Source organism: Suricata suricatta, chromosome 16, assembly GCF_006229205.1.
Source record: "Suricata suricatta isolate VVHF042 chromosome 16, meerkat_22Aug2017_6uvM2_HiC, whole genome shotgun sequence".
Taxonomy (NCBI): domain Eukaryota; kingdom Metazoa; phylum Chordata; class Mammalia; order Carnivora; family Herpestidae; genus Suricata; species Suricata suricatta.
Genome location: NC_043715.1, coordinates 46566753 through 46591476, shown reverse-complemented (window position 1 = coordinate 46591476; position 24724 = coordinate 46566753). Strand labels below are relative to the sequence as shown.

Below are 24724 nucleotides of genomic sequence, written 5' to 3'. Positions count from 1 at the left end.
GACGGACCCCCAGTCACCTCTGCTCAACATGGTCTGAGGCTGCTTAGTGATCTTTCACTTCCCTCTTGGAAAATGGGGACTCAGTTGCTTTCTTCCTCATCACCAGGAACACAAACATTCTTCCCCACCCTGTCTCTGTAATATTGTTCTAAGCCTATTATCAGTGTAGACGTTATTTTGTCTGTTTAATGCTATTCCTGTATGACCAGATTAATTATGATCACCCAGACCCCCACCTTGGATTGTGGAGTCAAAAATATGTGTCTGCAGTACATCAGGGCTAGAGAACATTCTTTCATGGCCTAGGGAGAGTCAGTGAAGGGGTGGAGACACTTAGAGACCTATGAGAACACAAAGACTGTACAAAACACCAAACTCCTGGTGCACCTTTCTCATCTCTCCAGATTACCCTGTGGTGCTGCTGCCCTCTAGTGCCTACAGTGCGTATTGCAGCCCCTGGTTGCCCCATACTTGTCTTTTTACCAAAGAGGCCCATCAATCCACGGTCAATTCTCTTGTCCCAACCAGCTACAAAAATGGCAGGACCCAATGTAAAATGAAAATGCAGGGCTCTTTGGTCAAAGTAATTAAGAATTTCAAGATGTAAAAAGCACAAAATGACACTTAGCACAAGCTCCTATTTTTTTTTTAAATTTATTTTTTCTAGGGGTGCCTGGGTGGCTCAGTCAGTTACACGTCCGACTTTGGCTCAGGTCATGATCTCACGTTCATGGGTTCGAGCCCCGCGTCGGGCTCTGCGCTGACAGTTCAGAGCCTGGAGCCTATCTTCAGATTCTGTGTCTTCCTCTCTCTCTGTCCCTCCTCCGCTCATGCCGTCTCTCTATCTCTCTAAAATAAATAAAAACAGTAAAATTAAAAACATTTTTTAATTTATTTTTTTCTAGTACTCTCTGCACGCAAAGTGGGGCTCGAACTCACAAACCCGAGTTCAACAGTCACAGGCTCTTTCTACTGACCCAGCCAGGCAGCCCAGCTCCCGTGCCTGTAAATCACTGCAGGACTTGCAGATTGCAGCCAGTGAAGCCAGCCCTGCCTCACCGGGCAAATGCCTCTATTCATCCTCCATGTGAATTCCACAGCAACTCAAGACATACAAAATTTACAGAAATGGGAAGCCCTGAGTTTTATTAATCATCTCATTAATCCCTAATGAGATGATTTTCATTCTTTGAAAAATTTCACCTGCTACTTTGCTCTGGCCGAATCAATGACCAACTGGGTATTTTTCTAGTTTTGGGGGAAAAAATCGATGAAACGCACTTATTATATAAAAAGCCTCCAGCCAATCAGACCCTGCACCTCGGGTCCCTTCTTCGTGTCCAAGATTTGCTCACGGTGAAGTTCTGGACTGAAATCAGGGACCTTGTGGAAGAACCTCACGTTGCCAGATGTGGCGCAATGAATGGAGTTGGAACCGGAAGCAAGCTCAGGACGTAGGTATTGGAGAGGAAACGGCGCCACGGACGGTGGGCGATGTGGGCTGGACACGCGGGGTACAGATGAGACTAGGTTGGTACGGCTGTACTTTCCGGTGGAGAAGGCCCCAGAGAGAGGAGACGCTGGGACCTGAGCGTGGTGGGCACTAGTGTGACCCCCAGAGATGTCCACACCCAGGTCCCCAGCGCCTGTGAACACGGGACTGGGCACAGCGACGGGGAATTCAGGCTGTGAATAGGCTGGCCTTTAAGTAGGGAGGTTCAGTTGTGGGATCCCTACGGAGATATCTGTGGCAGGCTTCTAATCTGACTGTAAGATAAAAACTCTAACAAATTCTTTCTTTAAGCATATTTCTTTTAAAAATTTTTTTTAAATTTTTATTTTTGAGAGAGGGAGACAGACCAACAGAGCACCAGCAGGAGAAGGGCAGAGAGGGAGACACAGAATCCAAAGCAGGCTCCAGGCTCCAAGGTGTCAGCATAGAGTCAAATGAGGGGTCGAACCCACAAACCGTGAGACAACGTTGGACTCTCAAACGACTGAGCCACCCAGGTGCCCCAGGATTAACAAATTGTGTTGTTTTATTTTTTTTAATGTTTATTTATTTTTGAGAGGCGGGATGGGGAGGAGCAGAGAGAGGCGGACAGAGGATCTGAAGCAGGTGCCAGGCTCCAAGCTGTCAGCACAGAGCTTGATGCGGGGCTTGAACTCACGAACGGTGAGATCATGACCTGAGCCGAAGTCAAATGCTTAACCGATTGAGCCACCCAGGTGCCCCCTAAATTGTGTTGTTTTAAAGCCACTAGGGGTGTGGTAATCTGTTACAGCAACAATAGGAAACTGACCCCCTCGGAATCCTGGTTAGACCTGGGCAGGTCCGCATAGAAAGGGACAGTGTGGACTCGTGGTTGGAATGGACAAGAAGGTGGTAGAGAAATATGAGAAATATTGGGGCTGGTGGGGGACCTCTGGAGGCTTTGGTGACAGCTCCCACGTAAGACAGGAGGAGCAGAAAGATTCAACAGTGACTGTCATGGTTCTCGCTTCAGTAGCCACCGTGTCCATAGCTGCTCCCCTCCGAGCCCCGTGACCAACCGTGTTCTGGGAACCCTCAGGCTCACAGTGGGAGCCCTGTGCTGACAGACAGAGAAAGGGAACAGGGCAGTGCTGGGCCATAAGGAACATCCTCAGGTTTCTCTGGTGACCAGCAAACCAGAAAACTCTCTGAGTTCAGATTTCTAACACATAGACCTACAGGTACTCACCTGAGTCTGTGAGTCCACGGGCCAGACGTGCCGGCAGACAACACGGAATTCACCATGGGTTTCCGGGGACCACACTGGCTTAGGTCGCCATCTTCTCAGCAGAGTCTGGAAGTATCATCTGGACAAACGAGTCACACTGGAGGCGGACTGTCAGTGTCTCCTTCTGACGAGGACGCTCAGCTTGTCTCACCTGAGAAGGTGTGAACATCCACTGTACTTCAGTCAGAACTCTCATTTTTGATGAAAATCATCGTTACTCTTAAACTTTCGTACAGCCCTTGCTCTCCTAGGAACCATCCTCACTGATGGTTTCATGAGTCCGGCCATCTGAACTCCCAGGACGAACCTCCCAGGCCATGGAGTGCTGGGAAGGCCTCTGTCCCCAGCCCCGCGCGTCCCCCCACACACTTGAAAAGTGTGTCTAGAATGGAAGCCTGCACTGCTCCATTTCAAGCCTTTGCCTCGTTCAACATACAGGCGATAGTGGTACCATTTTATGATCTGGGAAACGGAGGTGGTGATTTAGGCGAAAACATGAAGGAAAGGAAAAAACTCCAGGCTTCATTTTGGACGTGAAATATTGAAATGCCTATTAGACAGCTAACCTCTTGTGGACACTTGTCCTGGGAAGTCCTTCCTTGCCCTGCCCATAAAGGTGGGCTAATTTCTCTCCGTCTCCCACACCTGTCATTTCCCCCAATCTTTTAAATCATTCTAAACACCATCTCTTCAACTGTCTTAACATTTTCCGAATTCCTGCAACTTTACAAGCCCCTGATTGATTCCATTGTGACCCACAGCCCCTGTTATGCACTTTGGTCTCACCTCATCGACCATATTGTAATTACTGGTATCCATGTGTTATTGAAAACCTTTTCTGACACTCATTACAGACAGCGAGGCACACTTTATTGAGACGGACTGCTACAGTGGCTTTGCAGTAGGGGAGACAGATTGGACTCAACTCCAAATCAACAAGAATAGTGGTGATTTATAGCCAAGGAGCAGGGTGGGGCAGTCAGTGGATGGAAAATTAGCAAGAGGTAGAGTAATTCCTTCTAAGCTGACCTAACAGGGTTCTTACTGAAGACAGGCTAGGAATGATCACATGCTACCCAGAGGATGCGAGCAAACAGAGAAAGAGCTCAATTGACGTTGATAAAATCTTGAAGGCTTATCAAGTAGATACAAGAAAAGTTTATCAGAGACTGTCACAAAAGCGAGGCCAGTGTATTTTCACATGTGGATGAAACAAACAATTATCTAGATAAATGTAAAGCATCAAACCTCACCTCAGATCAAAGGCACAATATGAATAGAGTGATAACCATGAAAAATTAAAATGAGATGGAAGAAAAACACACTCAGATCAATAGAACAGAATAGAGAACCCAGAAATGGACCCACAAACATATGGCCAACTAATCTTTGTCAAAGCAGGAAAGAGTATCCAATGGAAGACCATCTCTTCAGCAAGTAGTGCTGGAAAACTGGACAGCAACGTGCAGAAAAATAAAACTGGACCACTTTCTTACACCGTACACAAAAATAAACTCCAAATGGATGAAAGACCTAAATGGGAGACAGAAAGGCATGAAAATCCTCAAGGAGAAATCAAGCAAAAACCCCATTGACCTTGGCCGCAGCAACTTCTTACTCAACACGTCTCCAGAGGGAAGGGAAACAAAAACAAAAATGAACTATTGGGACTTCATCAAAATAAAAAGCTTCTGCACAGCGAAGGAAACAATCAGCAAAACTAAAAGGCAACCACAGAATGGGAGAAGATAATTGTAAATGACATATCAGCTAAAGGGCTAGTATCAAAAATCTGTAAAGAACTTACCAAACTCAACACCCAAAAAACAAATAACCAGTGAAGAAATGGGCAAAAGACATGAATAGACACTTCTCCAAAGAGGACATCCAGATGGCCAACTGACACATGAAAAAATGCTCAACATCACTCATCATCAGGGAAACACAAATCAAAACCACAAAGACATGCCACCTCACACCTGTCAGAATGGCTAACATTAACAACTCAGGCAACAACAGAGGTTGGCGAGGACCCGGAGAAAGAGGATCCCTTTCGCCCTGCTGGTGGGAATGCAAACTGGTGCAGCCAGTCTGGAAAACAGCATAGAGGTTCCTCAAAAAATTAAAAATAGAACTACCCTACTACCCAGCAATTGCACTACTAGGTATTATCCAAAGCATACAGGTATGCTAATTTGAAGGGACACATGCACCCCAATGGTTATAGCAGCACTATCAACAATAGCGAAAGCATGGAAAGGGCCCAAATGTCCATCAATGGATGAATGGATAAAGAAATGTAGTGTATACATACACAATGGAGTATTACTCAGGGATCAAAAAGAATGAAATCTTGCCATTTGCAACTATATGGATGGAACTAGAGGGTATTGTGCTAAGCAAAATTAGTCAGTCAGAGAAAGACAAATATCATCTGACTTCATTCATATGAGGACTTTAAGACACAAAACAGATGAGCATAAGGGAAGGGAAGCAAAAACAATATAAAAACAGGGAGGGGGACAAGACAAAAGAGACTCTTAAATAAGGAGAATAACAGAGGGTTACTGAAGGGAGGGGGGATGGGCTAAATGGGTGAGGGGCATTAAGGAATCTACTCCTGAAATCATTGTTGCACTAAATGCAAACTATCTTGGATGTAAATTTTAAAAATAAATTAAATTTTAAAAAGAATTTTAATACAGATCTATATGTGCTCTCAATGTATTGAAGCATTATCAATTTGATATATTTTTGAAACTTATTGAAGTATAAGTAATATATGCACAAATACATGCATACACACACAAATACATTTTGTGAGGGTTTTAAAACATTTTCCCCATTTTTTTACTTTTAAAGGTTAAAAATACCTTTAATTTTTATAAAGAAAAATATACTTTTCCTTGCCATTTTTTCATCTCTTTGATAATTAGGTATTTTGAGCAAAATCAGCTAAATTTTCACTTTTTAATAACTTAGAATGTCTCCTATGTATACATGTAACTCTTTTTCCACCAGAAACTTATTCAGTGGACTAGAACCCCCAGAAAAATATTTAAATTATTTTAGATATTGTATACTATTATCTAATTTCTGATTTTAGGAGGAATATTACTAGTGTTTCACCATTAAATATAATGACAGTTGATTTAACCTAGATTTTGTGTCATGTTGTCAATTTTTTCATTCCTAATGTGCTGAATATTTTTTTGCTTTTAATTATGACTAGGTGTTACATTTTATTAATTTATTTTTTAATCTATTCTTAAATTTTACCTACTGATATGATGTATTATCTATTTCCTATTATTAAACTAAGTTTCCCCCAAAGAGTAAACTGTTTGGATGTAAAAAAGAAAAAAGTAAAATGTGAGCCACTAATTTCCTTCCATCAAAAAACCAGTACCAGGCCCCAATGTCTTTATGAGTGAGATTTAACAAATCTTCAACTTAAAGATAATCCTCAACAAACTCCTCCACAAAATAAAAAGTTTTAAGAGAAAAATACTTCCAGGGTGCCTGAATGGTGCAGTTGGTTAAGTGTCTGACCAGCTTAGGGTCATGATCTTATGGTTCGTGAGTTCAAGCCCCGCTTTGGGCTCTGTGCTGACAACTCAGAGCCTGGAGCCTGCTTCAGATTCTGGTTTTCCTCCTCTCTCTCTTTGCCCCTCCCCCAATTGTGCCACCTCTCTCACTCAAAAATTAATAAATAAGCTTAAAAAGAAAGGAAAAACCATCTCCAGATACTTGTGTTTCTTGTTCGTGTTTATGTTCTTTCTCCTTTGAGTTTGTTCTTTTCCTTATTCCTACAAGTGGATAATTAGCTCTTTAATGACCTTCTTTTTCTTCTTTTCTATGTTAAGCATCGTAACATTTAAAATTTGCCCACAGGCCCAGCTGGCTTGCATCCTGGGTGTTCTACGTAAAGTTTTTTTACTGTCACTCAGTCATATTTCGAAATTGCCATTATTGTTTCTTCTTTGAGCATCATTCTTTCATCACACACACAAGGTTTCTGTGTAGATGGTAGTTTTCATCTTATCCTTTTATTCAGGTTCCTGCCTTCATAGCACAGCGTTTATGGAAACTTCCATGTCTAGGTATTGATTAAACTTTGCTCTCTGGCCTAGTATGTGTCAGATATTTATAAAGTTGTCATTTGTGCTTGAAAACAAGCATTACCACAGTACACATGTACGCCCAGCTTCTTGCATTGCTCAAGTATTCTATAGCTCTCCTGATTAGCTTGCTCTCCAATTTCTGAGAGACATAAGTTCCAATCTTCTACCAAGAGAGTGGATCCCAAGTGGCTTTTGAAAGCCATGCATTGACCTACTACATGTTGGCCCAAAAAGCCTGCAAAAATCCTTTTGTGGGATGAAACCCATCAAGAGGTACTGAGCTCCTGCCCCTACAGCAGCATGTGGTTTTCCCTGCACTCCGTAGTCCATGAACTTGTTCTCCTACAAGCAAGGAGAAGAGTGTAGAGTCCCCAGGGACTTAGTACATGACAGAGTGGGGTGAGATTCTGGCAAGTTAAAATTTTTTACTTTCATGGCAAATGTGTGAATTAGTAGAACCAGTCAGAGGAGGATTCTGGCAATATCCATTCTCATTAAAGATGCTCTTGCCCCAGAGCTAGCAACCAGCCTCCACTTTGGGGTATTAATATATGCCGCAGGGAAAGTATGTAACAAAACATGCACCAGGATATGGAAGTCTTGCTGTGCCAGCAAAACAGTGATTTCAACGTACTGCCTTTCGGTAGGGGAATGAGCTCTGCTTTATTCCTCAGGTGGGATCCTACCCAACATTTAAAATGAAGGAGATTAGGGGCACCTGGGTGGCTCAATCAGTTGCGTGTCTAACTTCAGCTCAGGTCATGATCTCACAGTTCGAGATTTCTCTTGACAGCTCAGTGCCTCGGGCCTACATCAGATTCTGTTTCTCCTTTTCTCTCTGCCCCTCCCCAACTCTCTCTCTCTCTCTCAAAAATAAATAAACATTAAAAATAAATAAACATTAAACATAAATAAGAAATAAATAAAATGAAGGAGATTACGTAGAACAACAGTGACATATGTTAAAAAAAAAAAAGACTCTGGGGATTTTTTTAAGCCTGTGACAAAAAATACTTAGCTTATGACTCATTTATGTAATTTTTTAAAAAGCTATATTACATATCATTGATGAATACAAACATGTCAAAAGGATCAAACAGCTATTAAAAGTCTCAGGTATAGAATGAAATCCTCTTCCTACAGCAAGTCATTACCTCCGGGGCAAGAGGACGGCAAGGGAGGAGGAGTTGTGCCTGATTTCATGTAACATTTGGCCTCTTTTCTGAAAAACGGGGATCTGAAGCCAATTTCTAAAATGTTCACATCGATTAAATCTTGGATGTGACCAAAGAGCTCACTGTACCATTTCTTATATTTTTACTAGCTGTCATTACACTGTAGAGTTCAGCTTTTTCTTCATTGTTTCTTTGTAGAAATCTATTAAACCTTGTTGACTGAAAAAACAGACAATTCGTATTGCTGCTTCATAGATCTAGGGAAGGCTAAATCTAATGTTTTCATTAGTCTTAAATGTTTTGAATTGTGTCAACTTGGCCCTGCTGGTTTAAGATCAGAACAATGGGTGCCCATTCACCGTGTCTAATTGATCAACAATATTACACCTACTTATTGGTTTAAAAATGAAGAAGGGTTCTAATCTGGTAGAGATTCCTTCATAATGTTTAAGTGTCTGGATCTGTCTGACTCTATGCTTAATGAGCTCTAGATAGCCTAACACTAGGGTTCCTTCTTTCCAGAAAACAGTAAAGTACAAGCAATACTCCAAACCCAGCCCATAATCAATCAATGAATCACCTCTCTCTCTTTCTCTCTCTCACTGCAGGATTGTGGGTTATTGTCTCCCATACTCAGATGCTCAGTCTCAGGTCACAGATTTGGGCAGAAATCAGTGATTTCTGAGAAAGTTGGAAGGTGCCCACAGCTTGTACTAGTGTATTCATTGTCCTCTCGAAGCACCTATGGACAGTCCTTTGCTCTTCCATACAAGAGTAAGCTTAGGAGTGCTTTGCCTCACTCTAGGTCAGGCTGCCTGCGGATATAGACCCTCTCCTCTGCTGCCTTACTGCCAGTTACATTAAATACAGTCTATGACAAGAGTTCATTAACACTGTACCGTAGTCAACATCCGTGCCAGTGTACACAATGGCGCCCATTCAGAAAAGGGTTGAAAAGTAAAGCGGTAAGAAGATGGTGATGATTACGGTGGAAGTTAAGAAGGAAATCATTGAGAAAAACGAAGAAGGTTTGCAAGTGGCCAAAATCACAAGATTTTACAACCTTGAAAATGGCTGCAACCTTGGAAAATGTAGGTAAGTTGCTCTGGCTTGGATAAATGAGACGCACCTAGCAGGTGATAGTGTGACCAAGAACTCTATCTTTGAGAGGTCAATGACCTTGTACACCACCCTTGTAAGTAAGCTGCCAGGCACAGCAACAAAAAATGAAAAAGTCTTCAAGGCAAGCGGGGGGGGGGGCTTGGTAAGGTCAAGAGGAGAGGTTGCATCCATTGTGTGGTGAGGCACCGAGAGACTGGGAGATCAGATGCTAAGGCAGCTGATGCGTCACCACCGAGTTCCAGAAGCTCATGGTTTCCACGTGTTACCTGTCAGAGCAAGTTTTTTAACTGTGATGAGATGGGGATTTGTTGGGAAAAGATGCCAAACAGGACCTACATTATAGCAGAAGAGAATGCAATGCCTGGTCACAAGCCCGTGAAAGACTGTCTCACCTTTTCATTTTGTGCTAATGCACGTGGGGATTTCAAAGTCAAGCCGCAGCTCATGTATCATTCCAAGAACCCATGAGTCTTCACGAAATGCCAAGGCTGGGGCGCCCGGGGGCGCTCAGTCGGTTGAGTGTCCCACTTCAGTTCAGGTCATGATCTCGCTGTTCGGGAGTTTGAGCCCTGTGTTGGGCTCTGTGCTGACAGCTCAGAGCCTGGAGCCTGCTTCAGATTCTGTGTCTCCCTCTCTGTGTCCCTCCCTTGCACATGCTTTCTCTCTTTCTCTCTCAAAAATAAATAAACATTTAAAAATTTTAAAAAAGAAATGCTAAGGCTTGTCAAGGTTCTATTCTTTTTCCATCTTTTCTCGTCCTCCTTTATTTTCCTTTCTATTTTTTTGGAATGAGCCTTATTTTTTTTATTTTATTGTGTGTTTGGTTTTCTTGTCTCCCCTTTCCTTTTTCTCTTTTTATGGGATCAGGCTCCCCTACATTTTTTCCAAGATTACTTAAATAAACAAATCAAAGCACACACAGTTAGAGGTCCAAACACTTCACCAATAAAAGCAAGGAGAGGCTCTGCAGAGAACTGACCAGTGGGAAAGAGGAGGCAAAACGCAACAACAGAGTGCACACAGAATACTCCAGAAACACATCCTGGAATGCCAGGCCCTCCACAAGGCATGACCTCTATTTTATTTTATTTTATTTTTTATTTGTTTTCATTTTTAATGTTTTTTATTTGTTTTTGAGAGACAGAGAGAGACAGTGTGAGCAGGGGAGGGTCAGGACGGAGGGAGATACAGAATCCGATGCAGGCTCCAGGCTCTGAGCTAGCTGTCAGCACAGAGCCCAACGTGGGGCTCGAACCCATAAACTGTGAGATCATGACCTGAGCCGAAGCCAGATGCTTAACCGACTGAGCCACCCAGACGCCCCATGACCTCTTTTTTAATATGGAGGAACTCTCAGGGGTAGGACACAAAACAAGCTTTTAAAACATGCAAAATAAGGGGCGTCTGGGTAGCTCAGCCGGTTAAGTGTCCAACTTTGGCTCAGGTCATGATCTCACGATTCATGATTTCAAGCCCCACGTCAGGCTCCAGGCTGACAGCTCAGAGCCTGGAGCCTCCCTTTGGATTCTGTGTCTCCCTCTCTCTCTGACCCTCCCTGGCTCATGCCTGGCTCTCTCTCAAAAATAAATAACATTTTTAAAAATAAAATAAATAAAACATGCAAAATAAAAATAATAAAAAATAAAACATGCAAAAGAAAGAAACTTAGCCAAAGTGACAAGATGAAAGAATTCTCCCCAAAAGAAAGGTCAAGAAGAAATCACAGCCAGAGAATTGCTCAAAACAGATATAAACAATATATCTAAACAAGAATTTAGAATAACAGCCTTAAGACTCATTGCTGGGCTTGAAAAAAGCATAGAAGACACCAGAGAAACCCTTGCTGCCAAGATCAAAGACTCAAGAACTAGTCAGGATAAATTTAAAAATGCTATAGCTGAGATGCAAAATAAACTAGATTGGCAAGGAAAAAGTCAAACTTTCACTCTTTGCCGACGACACGATGCTCTACAAGGAAAACCCAAAGACTCTACCAAAAAACTGTTAGAGCTAACCCAAGAATTCAGCAAAGTCCCAGGATATAAAATCAATGTACAGAAATCAGTTGCATTTCTATTCACCAATAATGAAGCATCAGAAAGAGAAATCAAAGAATTGATCTCATTTACTATTGCACTAAAACCCATAACACACCTAGGAATAAGTCTAACCAAAGAGGTAAAAGATCTGTATGCTGAAAACTATAGAAAGCCTCTGAAAACAATTGAAGAAGACACACACAAAAAAAGGAAAAGCATTTCATGCTCATGGATTAAAGAATAAATATTGTTAAACGTCAATACAACCCAGAGAAATTTACACATTCAGTGCAATCCCTGTCAAAATAACACCAGCATTCTTCACAGAGCTAGAACAATCTTACAATTTGTATGGAACCACGACAGATCCTGAATAGCCAAAGTAATGTTGAAAAAGAAAAGCAAAGCTGGAGGCATCACAATTCCAGACTTCAAGCTGTATTACAAAGCTGTAATCACAGAGTATGGTATGGGCACAAAAAGACACAGAGATCAATGGAATAGAGTAGAGAACCCAGAAATGGACCCACAAACATATGACCAACTAATCTTACACAAAGCAGCAAGGGGGTCCAATGGAAAAAAAGAGGATCTCGTTAGCAAATGGTGATGGGAGAGCTGGAGAGTGACATGCAGAAGAGTGAACCTGGGCCACTTTCTTACACCACACACAAACATAAATTAAAAATGAATGAAAGACCTAAATGGGGGACAGGAACCAGCAAAATCCTGCAGGAGAAAACACACAGCAACCACTTTGACCTCCGCCACAGCAACTTCTTACTCAACACATCTCTGAAGGCAAGGGAAAGAAAAGCAAAAATGAACTCTTGGGACCTCATCAAGATAAAAAGCTTCTGCACAGCAAAGGAAACAATCAGCAAAACTAAAAGGCAACTGACAGAATGCAAGAAGATATTTGCAAATGACACATCAGATAAAAGATTAGGATCCAAAATCTATAAAGAATTTACAAAACTCAACACCTTAAAAAGCAAATAATCCAATGAAGAAATGGGCAGAAGACATGAATAGACACTTTTCCATAGAAGACATTCAGATGACTAACAGATACATGAAAAGATGATCAACATCACTCCTCATCACCACAATGAGATACCATCTCACACCTGTCAGAAAGGCTAAAATTAACAACTCAGGAAACAACACATGTAGGCGAGGATGTGGAGAAGGGGGAATCTTTGCAATGTTGGTGGGAATGCAAATTGCTGCAGCCACTCTGGAAAACAGTATGAAGGTTTGTCAAAAAATGAAAAATAGAACTTTCCTATGACCCAGCAATTGCACTACTAGGAATTAATCCAAAAGATTAAAAAATGATGATTTTTTTTAAATTTATTTTTGAAAGACGGAGAAAGACAATGTGAGCAGAGGAGGGTCAGAGAGAGAGGGAGACACAGAATCCAAAGATAGGCTCCAGGCTCTGAGCTAGCTGTCAGCACAGAGCCCCACGTGGGGCTCGAACCCACAAGCCATGAGATCATGACCTGAGCCGAACCCGGATGCTTAACCGACTGAGCCGCCCAGGTGCCCCAAAAAATGATGATTTAAAGGGGCACATGCACCCCAATGTCTATAGAAGTCTCCATCAACAATAGCCAAGTTATGGAAAGGGCCCAAATGTCCAGCGACTTATAAACAGATAAAGAAAATATGATACACACACACACACACACACACACACACACACACACACATACATACAATGGAATACTACTCAATGATGAAAAAGAATGAAATCTTGCCATTTGCAACAAGGTGGATGGAAGTAGAGGGTATTATCCTAAGCAAAATAAGTCAGTCAGAGAGAGAGATCATATGATTTCACTCTTGTGGAATTTAGAAATTCAACAGATGAACATACGGGAAGGAAAGGAAAAATGAGATAAAAACAGAGAGGGAGACAAACCATAAGAGACTCTTAAATACAGAGAACAAACTGATGATTGCTGGAAGGGGGGTGAGGGAATGGGTTAAAGGGTGATGGGCATTAAGGAGGGCACTTTTCAGGATGAGCACCGAGTGTCATACGTAAGAGATGAATCACTGGATTCTACTCCTGAAGCCAAGACTACACAGTATGTTAACCAACTTGAATTAAAAAGAAAAAAAGCACAGGGACAAGATCTATGGGCAAAAAGAGCTGCACCTGGGGTGTGACGAGTGATTGATTACATACCTTCAGGTTGGGAGGGAGCTAGGGAAAGCATAAGTCTTTAAGGAATTTTGCAAGCCAGGTTTCCAGGACCTTGAGGGGCTAGCTGCTGTTAGAAAAAGGTCATTTACCGCTGTCTAGTAAACTCTTAGTCATGAGACCCTTTGGATGTGTATCAGGGAACCATATGCTTGGAGGATGAATGCTAACATACATATTGGGGAGGAAAGATAAAGGAAGTTTCCAAAGGAATTTCTCTATCTTTAGAGTAGACTCACAGGATCTTGGGGGTCAGGATAATGTCAGGTTGAGGTTTCTTTTTGCTCTGAGCAAAATGTCAACAGAAAGGTAGCTGAGTTCCTACAAGAAAGTCACTCGGTCTGTCCCAGGGACCTGTCAGTGGGCTATGAGCTGTGAGGGAATCTAATTTTGTCTACATTTCTTTTTGCCTTGGTTCTCCAAGTCATTAAAAGCCAACACCACGAGCACTGATTTCTCCCTCAAACACCTATGTTGCTTTTCATTTTATTTTCACTGTTTTGGATTCAACAAGTTTTTTGTCTTAAAAATATTTAGCAAGGCAGTCAAGAGACTGCACATGAGACATGGTACTGACGAGAGTTTTCACAGAGAAGAGATCAGGTTTAAGGAATTAGTTTAGTCAGTACAAGCATTTCCTTGGATTCATATAGTACAGATCTTACTGTGCAGCCATTCTGCATAAGTTTTCTAATAGACCTGGACAGGACAAGAAAAAGTAGCCTCTGTTGCAATATCTTATTTTCCTGTAGGACAAAATAGAGTCTGAAAGACAGATGACTTGCCTAAGCCACACACTACTTTGGCAGATACATGGTAGAACCCTAAATCCTGCCTGTCAGTCATGCTCTGTTCAGGCTAATTTCTGCTCTTCATAGAAACTCTGTGAAGAGAAAGTAGTACTTAAGTGGCTATATCAGGTTACCTGTATATACTGTGAGGATGATAGAAGACAGCTGTTTAATTTTTTTATTGTTTATTATTAATTTTTGAGAGAGAGAGAAAGAGAAAGACGAACATGAGCAGGTTAGAGAGAGAGGGAGACACAGAATCCAAAGGAGGCTCCGGGTTCCAAGCTGTCAGCACAGAGCCTGACACAGGGCTCAAACTCATAAACCCGAGATCACGATTTGAACCGAAGTCCTTTAAAATCGACTAAGCTGCCCATGTACCCCAGAAGAAAGCTCTTTAAAATGTTCTTAGAATATTCCTATTGTCATTATCATCAGAATCTCAATCACCGACAAAGGTGACCAAGGAAACTCTCTCTCTCTCTCAAAAAAAAAAAAAAAAAAAAAAGAAAGAAAAGAAAAAATAATTTAAAATTTTTAAATAAAAAATGTTTTATAAAAGGATCAAAGGGAACTAAAGGGAAAGTCAAAGGGCAAAACAGGAGGAAGGAGGAACAGGGAAAGGCGGCAGAGGAAGAGGTTTCAGAGGAGCCCGTCTGCAAATCCCCAAGGTGCCCCATGTCGCCATTAAAATTCCCAGTGGGATCTCAGAAAACCTGGCCATTTCTGAAGCTATTGACTGAAGCGAGGACAGGATAGCAAAGCATGTAGGGCAGGGGTAAGGAAGATGACAGTTGTCCCTGGGATGAGCACACCATCAGGAAATCTTGAAAGGGGCCAGAAAATTGTGCCATTGCATTAATTGCCTCCCATACACATTCCCCGGGCCAAGGAAAGGGAGCTCCATTGCAGCATGGGAGAACTACAAGGTTCCTGTAAACACAAACAGAGCTACTTCTTGACAGAAGATCCGGAGCACCAAGAGTCAAATTATCTAGGCCTCTCGGTGACTCAGCGGGTGCGTGGACTGCAAGGTACCGCTCCGAAACGTGCTTTCTGTTGTGAGAACTACTTCCTATACTGCTGCAATGGTATTGGCTGCTGGGACAGGTGGTACAATCCCATTGGCCAGGAGCCCCGCAAGGGCCGTAGTACGTCAGAGGATGACGCATTCCAGTAGTTATAAAGGGCGGGCTCTCTTGGCGGACAACGTTTTGGAAACAGAAACAGAAACAGAGAAGAGTGCACTCCACAGGTCCTATCGTAATTCAGTCACATTCAGTATAAAACTTTGTGTCATGGACTCAATCGCGGACATAATCGCGGACATTTTAGCCAGGTTTGTCTTATGCAACGTAGGAACGTATATCCCGGAGCTGCCCGTGCCATATCTGGAGAGCCAGTGCAACTTAACAGGTTGGTCAAACGAGCTTTGCCATTCTCTGTTGAAGAAGATCTTTGCTAATATCCTGCGCAATCTTGCTTCCCGTGTCCACAGTCTGAATGTCAGAGAGTTCTTGCTAAATATGCGGTATTGCTTTCGACGCAAGAAGACGGTTTCTGAACTCACAGCTGTGATTGTGGTTTAGCTACTCTTAAACCTATGCAATTTGAGCTCTCTGGGGAAATGCTTGTCATCTAGAGGAGATATTAACTTCCTAGCTTATCTACACCCGGTGGCCTTTGTATGTATGCTCAGCTCTCTCCGCCAGTCCTCATCTGCCCCCTTAAACCGGATTTGCAAAAACACTGGCTCACACCAACTGTGAACTGAAAGACCGAAATGAAATCACAACGGTAAGGAGATCCAACATGGAGCCAGGAGATCTCGCAGAAGCTGGACCTATGTCTGCCCACAGGTGGATGTCACGTGAACAATCTGTGCCAACCACAAATGGCTACCTCCGGCCGCCATTTTCAGAAGGAAGCTTACTTTGCGGAACTCCACTACCAGAGTTATCTATTGATGAATATTAAAGATTATTGTTTAATCTGCACCAACCAGAATCCTTTCAGAAGAATTTCTACAGGCTGGTAGGGTGGGGTGGGGTGGGGTGGGGCTACCTTTATCAACTCTTTCTCCTCTCCCCTCAGAGAATATTTTGGGTTCTTCTAAAATCTGTCTCCTGGGTCTAAATACTTGAAATGAATATTCATTTTGCTTTTTGCACCTACAGTTCCTTTTGTTGGACACAGCTTAGCAAATAAACTTACTATTAATAAATCGAGTGTCTGGAGCCTTACTGCCTCGGTCTAGGCTGACCTTTCTCCTGTGTGGCTCAGGGTCTGTGGCCACGACCCAAGGAGGAGGTAGGGGGAAATCTCAGTGATGACAAAGAGAGCTCTGTGGGATGGGGTAGGATCTGCAGCCTGGGTAAGATTTGCTGAGGGGAGGGTGGGGATAGGGGCTGATTTCCAAGGCTAAAACTCTGGGGCTAAGGGTCCCAAAGGGGCTTTGGGATGTTTCCTCTCCCTAGAAGAAGTTCAAGGTGAGAAGTATAAACCAGGGGCTGGTTGAAGGTGCCTTGGCCAGTTGCAGGCCATGTTCCCAAAACTGGCCAGAGGAGAGCCAGCCATGTTGAGGTCTGAACTGGAGGAAAGTATAGGGCCCCCAGAACTCATGTTGCAGGGGACTCATGTGGAAGTGGGGAGGTGGTGATGAAACTCAGAAGGTTCCCAGACCTCCCTCCTGGGCTCAGTTGAGACCCCGTGGAGGGGGAAAAGGTGTGAGTGAAACAACCCTCGCTGGGGACCCCCAGAGTCCTGGAGCTGAGTGGGGATGTGGAGCCTGCACTGCTCTGGGACTTCAGGCTCTTCATTGCAAACAGAGCCTGGAAATGGCAGCCTCCAACTTGGCCTTCATGATCCTCGATCCATCACCAACAACCAGATAGGGGACCGGGCTGTCCTCGGGGTCTGTCTGCTCCTTTGAAGACTCCCACCCAGTGTCTTCAAATAAGCTCTGCACCCTGTCAGGCAGCTGTGAGAGCTGCTGCCCCTGCTCCTGGTGGTCAAGGCCTTCCCCAGCCAGCCCTCTGTGCAGGTGACTTCATGCACACTTTGGGAATCTGGAGACTGGTCTCACTTCCAAGCTGACCTTGGTGACAGACACGGGAGTTCTGTGGGCTTTTTGGTTGAGAGTTTCAAAAGCACATGCTGGTAGAAAGACCCTTGTATGGATGAAGAAATAAAACTGGCTGCTAAATGCTCTGAGCCCCAGAGCATTGCCCCCTCCTCTTTCAATCGGAGCCCCAGTCATCCAGGGCACTGCAGATTCTGCCCCACTCTGTCCATTGCATCCAGGCTCTGACCACTCCGAAGTCGCCCAGCTTCAGTCCCCTTCCTGACCATCTCCTGTTCTCCTTGTGACCTGCAAACTAGTCACTCCATGCCTTTCAGTTACACAAAATTCTCCTGGAGGACCTTGATAATGAGTTGATGAGCTGAAGGTTCCTCAGGGAAGGAAGTGGACCTTTGGCTTTTCTAGAACAATCCTGAGCAATGCTGAAACTGGTTGGAGAGCCAGCTAAAGGCATCTCATCCTGGTCTGATCTGGACCTCGGAAAACCCTGGCCAAAGAAGGATCCCTTGATCCTGCACTCTCTCCCTCTCCCCTCAGCCTGGCAACCAGACCAGAAACCCCCTTTCTCCCTGCAATCGCCTCTGGCCTCTGTGTGATCCTGCACCCTACAACCCCTCCTGCTTCCCTGGACTCTGCTCCCCCACTGGACTCTAACCTCCCTACACCTCTACCTCCTTCCCTGTCCCCCCTTCACCTGGCCTCCCTCCAACAAGCCTTGAGCTCCAGGGCTTGAGTCTCTGTCTGCAGTTCTCTCGGCTTATACAGCTTAATGACTCCCCACTCGACCAGGAGCTCCCCCAACTTGAGGGTTTTGTCTTCAATGTCATCTCCATTGAATATCCAACCTGTTTATAAACTCTTTAACAGTGCTGGAACTCACAATACCCAAATGGACTTCAATCTGTCCAAATTGAGTTATCTGCACTTATGTGTACCCTCCTCAGACTCTCTGGAAGAAGGTGTTTTCTTCTCCTTTGTAGCTTCTGGAGACTTCCCTCGTTCTGGGTCTTGGTTCCTCATCCTACCCACCTTCTCTCCCCTGCTTAATCCTCACATTTACTCTTTTCTTTCCTAGGCCAATCTCCCTTCTCTCTTTCTCTCTCTCACTTTCACATTCTCCCTCTCACTTTCTCTCTCTCTCTCTCTCTCTCTCTCTCTCTCTCTCTCTCTCTCTCAACACTTGATAGTCATTAGACCCACCACCCAGACATTCCAGAATAATCTTCCCATTTCATGAGCTTTAACTCTATCACACAGGCAGTGTCTTTGCCAGGGAATATGACATTCACAGGATCCAGGGATAAAACTCATGATGTCTTTGGAGACAATTATTTGCTCTATCACAGTATTAAAAGAACTCCAGAAACTATCTCTTCATATTAAAAATAAAGCTTTTGAAAAGTCACCTTGTTGCAGCCCCGGGTATGTGATGATGGTAAAATGCTGTCACCCCACTTGTACCTCTCATGCTCCCCAGCCCTGTACAAAGATTCCATTGCCTCCCATGATCAGAAACACCTTTGCTCCTTCTGATTGGCTCTTTGGTAGTTTGCTGATTATGCAGAAGAGAGAATCTTTTTCTTTTACACCCTCTTACTGAAAGCAGACCAAACATCCAACAAAAGTTGTGTCTTTGTACAAAGAAAATACTGAATTTTACTTGGAAATCGTAATACTTGACACCAAAGGCTCTTGTAAAAAGCCCTTAACCATGAACCCAGGTAATCTCAGCCTGAGAGAATCAGGACAAATAAAACTCTCTGACCCTGAACCTTTTGCCACACTCTCTGTGTGCATTTGGGTTCCATCTTCATTTTCATCTGTCCTACGCTGCAACATTTTATACTGGGACAAAACTGTGATCATAAAATTAATACTTTGCTCCCAAAGTTGTTTTTCTGCTCCCTGATTTCTCATACCAGAGGCTCATTCATGTGGAAGGAATATTATCTTTCCTACAGAAACTTCTATTTCACAGGAATACTTTGGATGTGGATAACCAAAGACTGTCAAAACGAAGACGGATAGCAGACATCGTGAAGAGGGTTCTCCCAAACCCTTATACACGTTCACATCCCTTTGCTACAACACGGCAAATGGGACATGCTCATCAAGAGCATATATTCATAGTGATGTGATGATTGTGCTTTGTAATAAACATAACTGGGTTCCAGCTCATTTAGAAATCGTGTAGGGATATAATGAATATCTGTAATTAGCTTAGCTCAGCAGAAGGGCAGTATTTTAAGTTACCTGAAGATCTTGGAAACTGTCTTCAGGCAAACATAGTACAAGACATAATGAGTGAGGAAATAGTCTTTTCAGAGTAACTGCTTTTTCTTTAATTCACGGGCATTCAGTCCCCACCCTACTGCCAGGCTACGATTCCCAGGCTTTCCTGGTCTGACAGCCCCAAGCTCACATTCCTTACTTCCTTTCAGGCCTGTCATGAAATCCTCAAATCACACCACTGCCTCTGTGGGGACCTGATGCTGTCTAACCCCTCCACACTCTCCAGACTCTGACCCCACCAGCTAGCATGTCCTGTGGTCTGTCCCGTGTGCCTCGTGTCCCGTCCTCGCCCGCATGCTGCTGTGTCCTGGGAGGTCTGCATGTGCACTTAGCATCTAAATCTCTTGAGGGATACAAACAGCTCTCCATCCAGCTTCCGGAGGTTTGTGTCCATCCTTACGACTGTCTACTCCAACATGGGCTCCCTGAATCGAGTATTTTGTCCCCACTGTCAGGGTGCTTCTCTGAGTCTTTAAGAATCTTCACATTCCACCAACCCCCAACCCCACTTCTCACACTGACCCCTAAGATTACAAGAATGGCCCCCTCACCTCATTCTTCAGGCTGTAGTTACTCTTCCCACAGCAGATGGGTCAACCCCCACCTAGACAGTGTGCCTGGACAGTCCTGCCCTAACAACTATGTGTCCTCTTAATCCCAAATCATGTTTAACACACAGAGTCCCTGCTCTGCTTTACATGATCTCATCCCCAAATGCCCAGGGGTCAAGGGGAAGACAAAGGACGGGGTTAAGACTTAACACCCAAGTGAGCAGGAAGCTGAGAGTTCAGAAGGAAAGCAGAAGTTTGCAGTTAGTGATAAGGGGTGTTGGTGGGGGACAATGAAAAGATTCAGGAGAGCTGAAGGGAAAATCTTAGGTATAAAAAAAGAGAAATAGGGATTAGTGCATGATGAGAAGGAGTAGTCTTAGATGAGCCAGTTGGGGCTCCCATGTTGTTGGAAATACCCACCAAAAGCCCCATTTCCTTCGCAGATGTTTGCCATTTCTAGAGAAATTGAACTGAATTAGTGCTATACCACTGAAACACAGTCAGTGACAGAAGAAAAGAGATGACAAACTACAGAATAAGAGATGACCATGGATTAATAGATAATTAAACCAGAGGGAAGAAAAACTTGAAAGGCACTGAGAAAGTCTGGCTTATTTGATGTCCTCACACAATCTCCAGATCTGAGACTCCTCAGCTCAGACAATCCCCGAGTGGGGTGTGAGAGATGAGCGAACCCTCTAGAGGGTGGAATTTTGGGGGATTGAAGGAATGGGGACCAGAGCAACTGCTTCTTTGAAGACCCATTCTTATCAGGAACAGAACCCCATGTCAGATGACTTCATATTGGTAAAAAGTCCACACCCCCAAAAGTGATCTGCAAATTCAGTGCTATCCACATTAACATCTCAATGGCATTTTTGGCAGGAAATAGAAAAAAATTCATCCTTGGGACGCCTGGGTGGCTCAGTCGGTTTAGTGCCCGACTTCTGCTCAGGTCATGATCTTGTGTTCCATGGGTTCGAGCCCCGTGTTGGGCTCTGTTCTGACAGCTCAGAGCCTGGAGCCTGTCTTCGGATTCTGTGTCTCCCTCTCTCTCTACCCCTCCCCTGCTCATATTGTCTCTCTCTGTCTCTCAAAAATAAATACAAAATTAAAAAGAAAAGAAAAAAAATCATCCTTCAATTCATATGGTATCTCAACAGACCCCAAGGAGCCAGAACAATCCAGAAAAAGAGAAACAGGAGGCTTACAAATCCCAATTACAAAACATATTGCTGAACTATAGGAAATAAAACCATGAGGTCCTGGCATAAAAACACACACACAGACCAAAGGAACAGGGAGCCAATCCCACCCAATGGAGAAGTCTTCCGAAGACTGGATATTTGCACACAAAAGATGAAACAAGACCCTTCCTGTCATACACAAAATATCATGAAAATAAACTGATCTCAACAGAAAACCTAACACTGTGACATTGACACAAAAAAACAGGAGGAAACCTTCTATGACATTAGATTTGGCAATGAGTTCTTGGACATGACACCAAAAGCATAGGCAGCAAAAGCCAAATAGATAAATGGGGCCATTTCAAGCTTACTAACTATTGGCCCCCAGGAGGAACAATCGACTGAGTGAAAAGGGAACCCACACAATTGGGAAACTGTTTGCGAATTGTGTATCAGTTAAGGAATTAACATCTAAAGTATGTAAAGAAATTCTAAAATTCAACGAAAAAACAAACTACCCAATCAGCAAATTTGTCTTCAAGAACAAAAATTCTTGAAGACATGTGTCTCCGAAAATATACAATGGTCACCAAGCTTATGAGAAACTAGTACAGAAAGCATATGGAACAGCAAGGAAACATCAGGTCACAGCCATCAGGACGGTCACATTCAACAATAACCAAAAGAACCGAAAAACCAAAAAGCATAAAACCAGTGGTGCTGGCAAGGATATGGAGAAACTGGAATGCTGGCAGACGATTGGACAAAATGTGAAACGGCGCAGCTGCTGTAGCACACAGTAAAGAGTCCCCCCAAATCAAGAAATAGACTTACCACGTGACTGCACAAACTCAGCTCAGACTTCATATCCATAGGAACTGGAAGCCATTTATGAACATCCCCGTACATTGCTGTGTCGTTCTCAAGAGTCAAGAGGTGGAAGCAGCCCATATGTCCGCAGACAGAGGAGGGATGAAGAGCACGGAGCATCTGTGTACAGTGAGGTGGTGTCCAGGCTTAGACAAGGAGATTGTTCTGGACTTGCTGCTAAGTGAACTAACCGCGTCACAGAAACTCAAATACCCTAAGATTCCATTTACGTGAGATGTAAAGTAGTCAAGTTTATAGAAGCGAAAGAGGAACTAAGAACAAGTCAGGGCGGGAGGAGAGAACACAGAGCTGTGGGTGTAGATGTTTCAGTCACAAAATGGACTCGTGCTAAGATGTGTTGTGCGACACTGAGAATCCATCTCCCCCCGCAGACCTACCTACCGGCTAACGGGTAATAGTACTAAATTTAATATTATGTGGGTTTTTTCTACAATTGTTAACAATGTCTTTGAAGGACAAATTGGGGGGAAGGACCCAGGGGCCCTTGAGATCTTCCTGCCTTCAAAGGGGAAGCTTGGGTGTGACAAGTACAAAATGTTGGTGGGGGAGTTTCATTTCCTGTTCCCATTTCTGACCCAGATGGTTGCTCCTGGCATCTCTGAGCCCCTCGAGAGCCCACAATGGTAGAGGCTCAAAGCTCCAACGGTTATCCAGAGTAGAGGGGCCGAGGTGGGAGGGGAAGGGCCAGGCAGGGAAGGGAAGATGGGTAGGGGAGGTAGCAGTGGGGAAGGGGGGACAGCTCAAAAGATTTGAGAGAGCTGAGGAGTCCAAGGTGTGCCTTCCAGAGAAAAGAGACAAAAGAGGAAAGAGAGAAGTATAATATGGTGACAGCTTTGCTCAGTACATGGAGCACGAGACTCTTGATCTGAGGCTCATGGGGCCAAGCCCTGTGTAGAGCCCCTGAAAAAAGTTAACATAAAAATGTTTTAAATTGCCAAATAAAAAGGGAAAATGAAAACTGGGGATGATGAGGAGGCAGACACCAGGTTGAGCAGGTTGAGAACCTTCTAACTCCAATTCTCTCTGTGTCTGTTGAAGTTCCTTTTATGTTTAAGAAGACCTTTGTCTTTTCTGGAGATACTCAGCTGAATTAGTGCCCTAAGGTGAAGCATGTAGACCACAGCAGCGCAGGAAAGAGGAGGCTCTCGTGGCAGGAAGAGGTGGTTAAAGCTAAGAAAACAGGGGCGTCTGGGTGGCTCAGGCGGCTAAGCGTCCAGCTTTGGCTCAGGCCATGATCTCACGGTTCGTGGGTTCGAGCCCCCGCGTTGGGCTCTGTGCTGACAGCTCAGAGACTGGAGCCTGTGTTTGGATTCTGTGTCTCCCTCTCTCTCTGACCCTCCCCTGCTCGAGCTGCCTCTCTCTGTCTCTCAAAAATAAATAAAAAACATTTAAAAAAAATTGAAAACTCAGTGAATTGACATTGTGAGAACTTTTAAAAAATTAAATAAAAATAAAGCTAAGAAAACATTTTTCAAAGCGAACAAAAAATGTTTCTTGATGACTTTCCTTCCACTCACACTCCCCAGGATAGGGCATCGAGGGACCGCCTCCCCCCCCCAGAGCAGGTGAGAACTTCAGATCACAGGAAATGGTTCCAGAGCAACAAATCTTGGAAAATCACCCATCCTTACCCCCAGAGAGTTAGATGGTGCCCATGGGACTGCCATTATTCTGGATTCAATGTACCTTAGGAAATCACCTAAACAGACTGGATTTCTTCCCACACTTTTTGACCCTCATGCAGCCCTGGGCCGTGGGACCCACACTGGGCTCTGTAGCCCTGGGCTTGTTAAACTGACCTTCCCTTTATCTCGGTGTCTTTGTATCTTGGGTCCAGGAAGCCCAGCGTCCCTGCCTGCTGCTGGGCTCAGACGCCTGCCAGGTCCACGTGGGCAGGGACGCAGGGACATGATGAGTCTGAAGTCCCAGAGGAAGGAGCCTGACTCAGGAGAGACCGTGGAGGGGACAGAGCATGAGGGGAACAACCACCCAGAGGGACATCTCTCCTGAGACTCACCTGAAGATGGGCAGCCGGCATCGTTCTGGCTCTTTTGCCTCGTCATCAAAAGGAAACATTTAAGCATCAGCCTCTCCTGCAGCAAGAAGAAACCCTGTCACTTCCAGACAAGATGGAGGGGCCAGATCCTGCTGGTGCGTTCTCTCTCTTGAAGCAACTGCGCCAATATGGTCCGCTCTTTGACCTGTGGCTGGAACAGGAAGGCACTGCATCATCTTGAGTGTGAAATGGCTCTACGGCTTCTCTAATTTGAGCACACTGACTGCTTACAGTTTCTCAGTATGAGTGGTTTCACCTCAAACCAACTCATGGTGGAAAAAGTATGTCTTAAAAGGGCAGTGGGTTACGGTTTGAAATCAAGAAACTAATTAATGGTGAAGCAGCTAAGAGTATAAAGTGGAGAAAGGGCTGTCTCTCCATGGATGTAGGAAAACTGGACGGTCACAGCCAGAAGAATGAGCCTGGATCATACA

The 24724-nt window shown here is 44.0% G+C and overlaps 1 long non-coding RNA gene across 2 annotated transcripts; it reads right to left on the bottom strand.

The window, feature by feature from the left end:
• Positions 1-809: 809 nt before the first annotated feature.
• Positions 810-24489, bottom strand: LOC115280429. Of its 2 annotated transcripts, XR_003903774.1 has the most exons (4): positions 24252-24489; positions 22178-22333; positions 2724-2913; positions 810-849 (listed from the first exon to the last, which is right to left on the bottom strand). It is a non-coding gene; the product is annotated as an uncharacterized LOC115280429 (long non-coding RNA). The 2 variants fall into 2 exon arrangements; XR_003903773.1 differs by lacking the exon at positions 24252-24489 and having other exon boundaries at positions 22178-22743.
• Between the last annotated feature and the right edge of the window lie 235 nt (positions 24490-24724).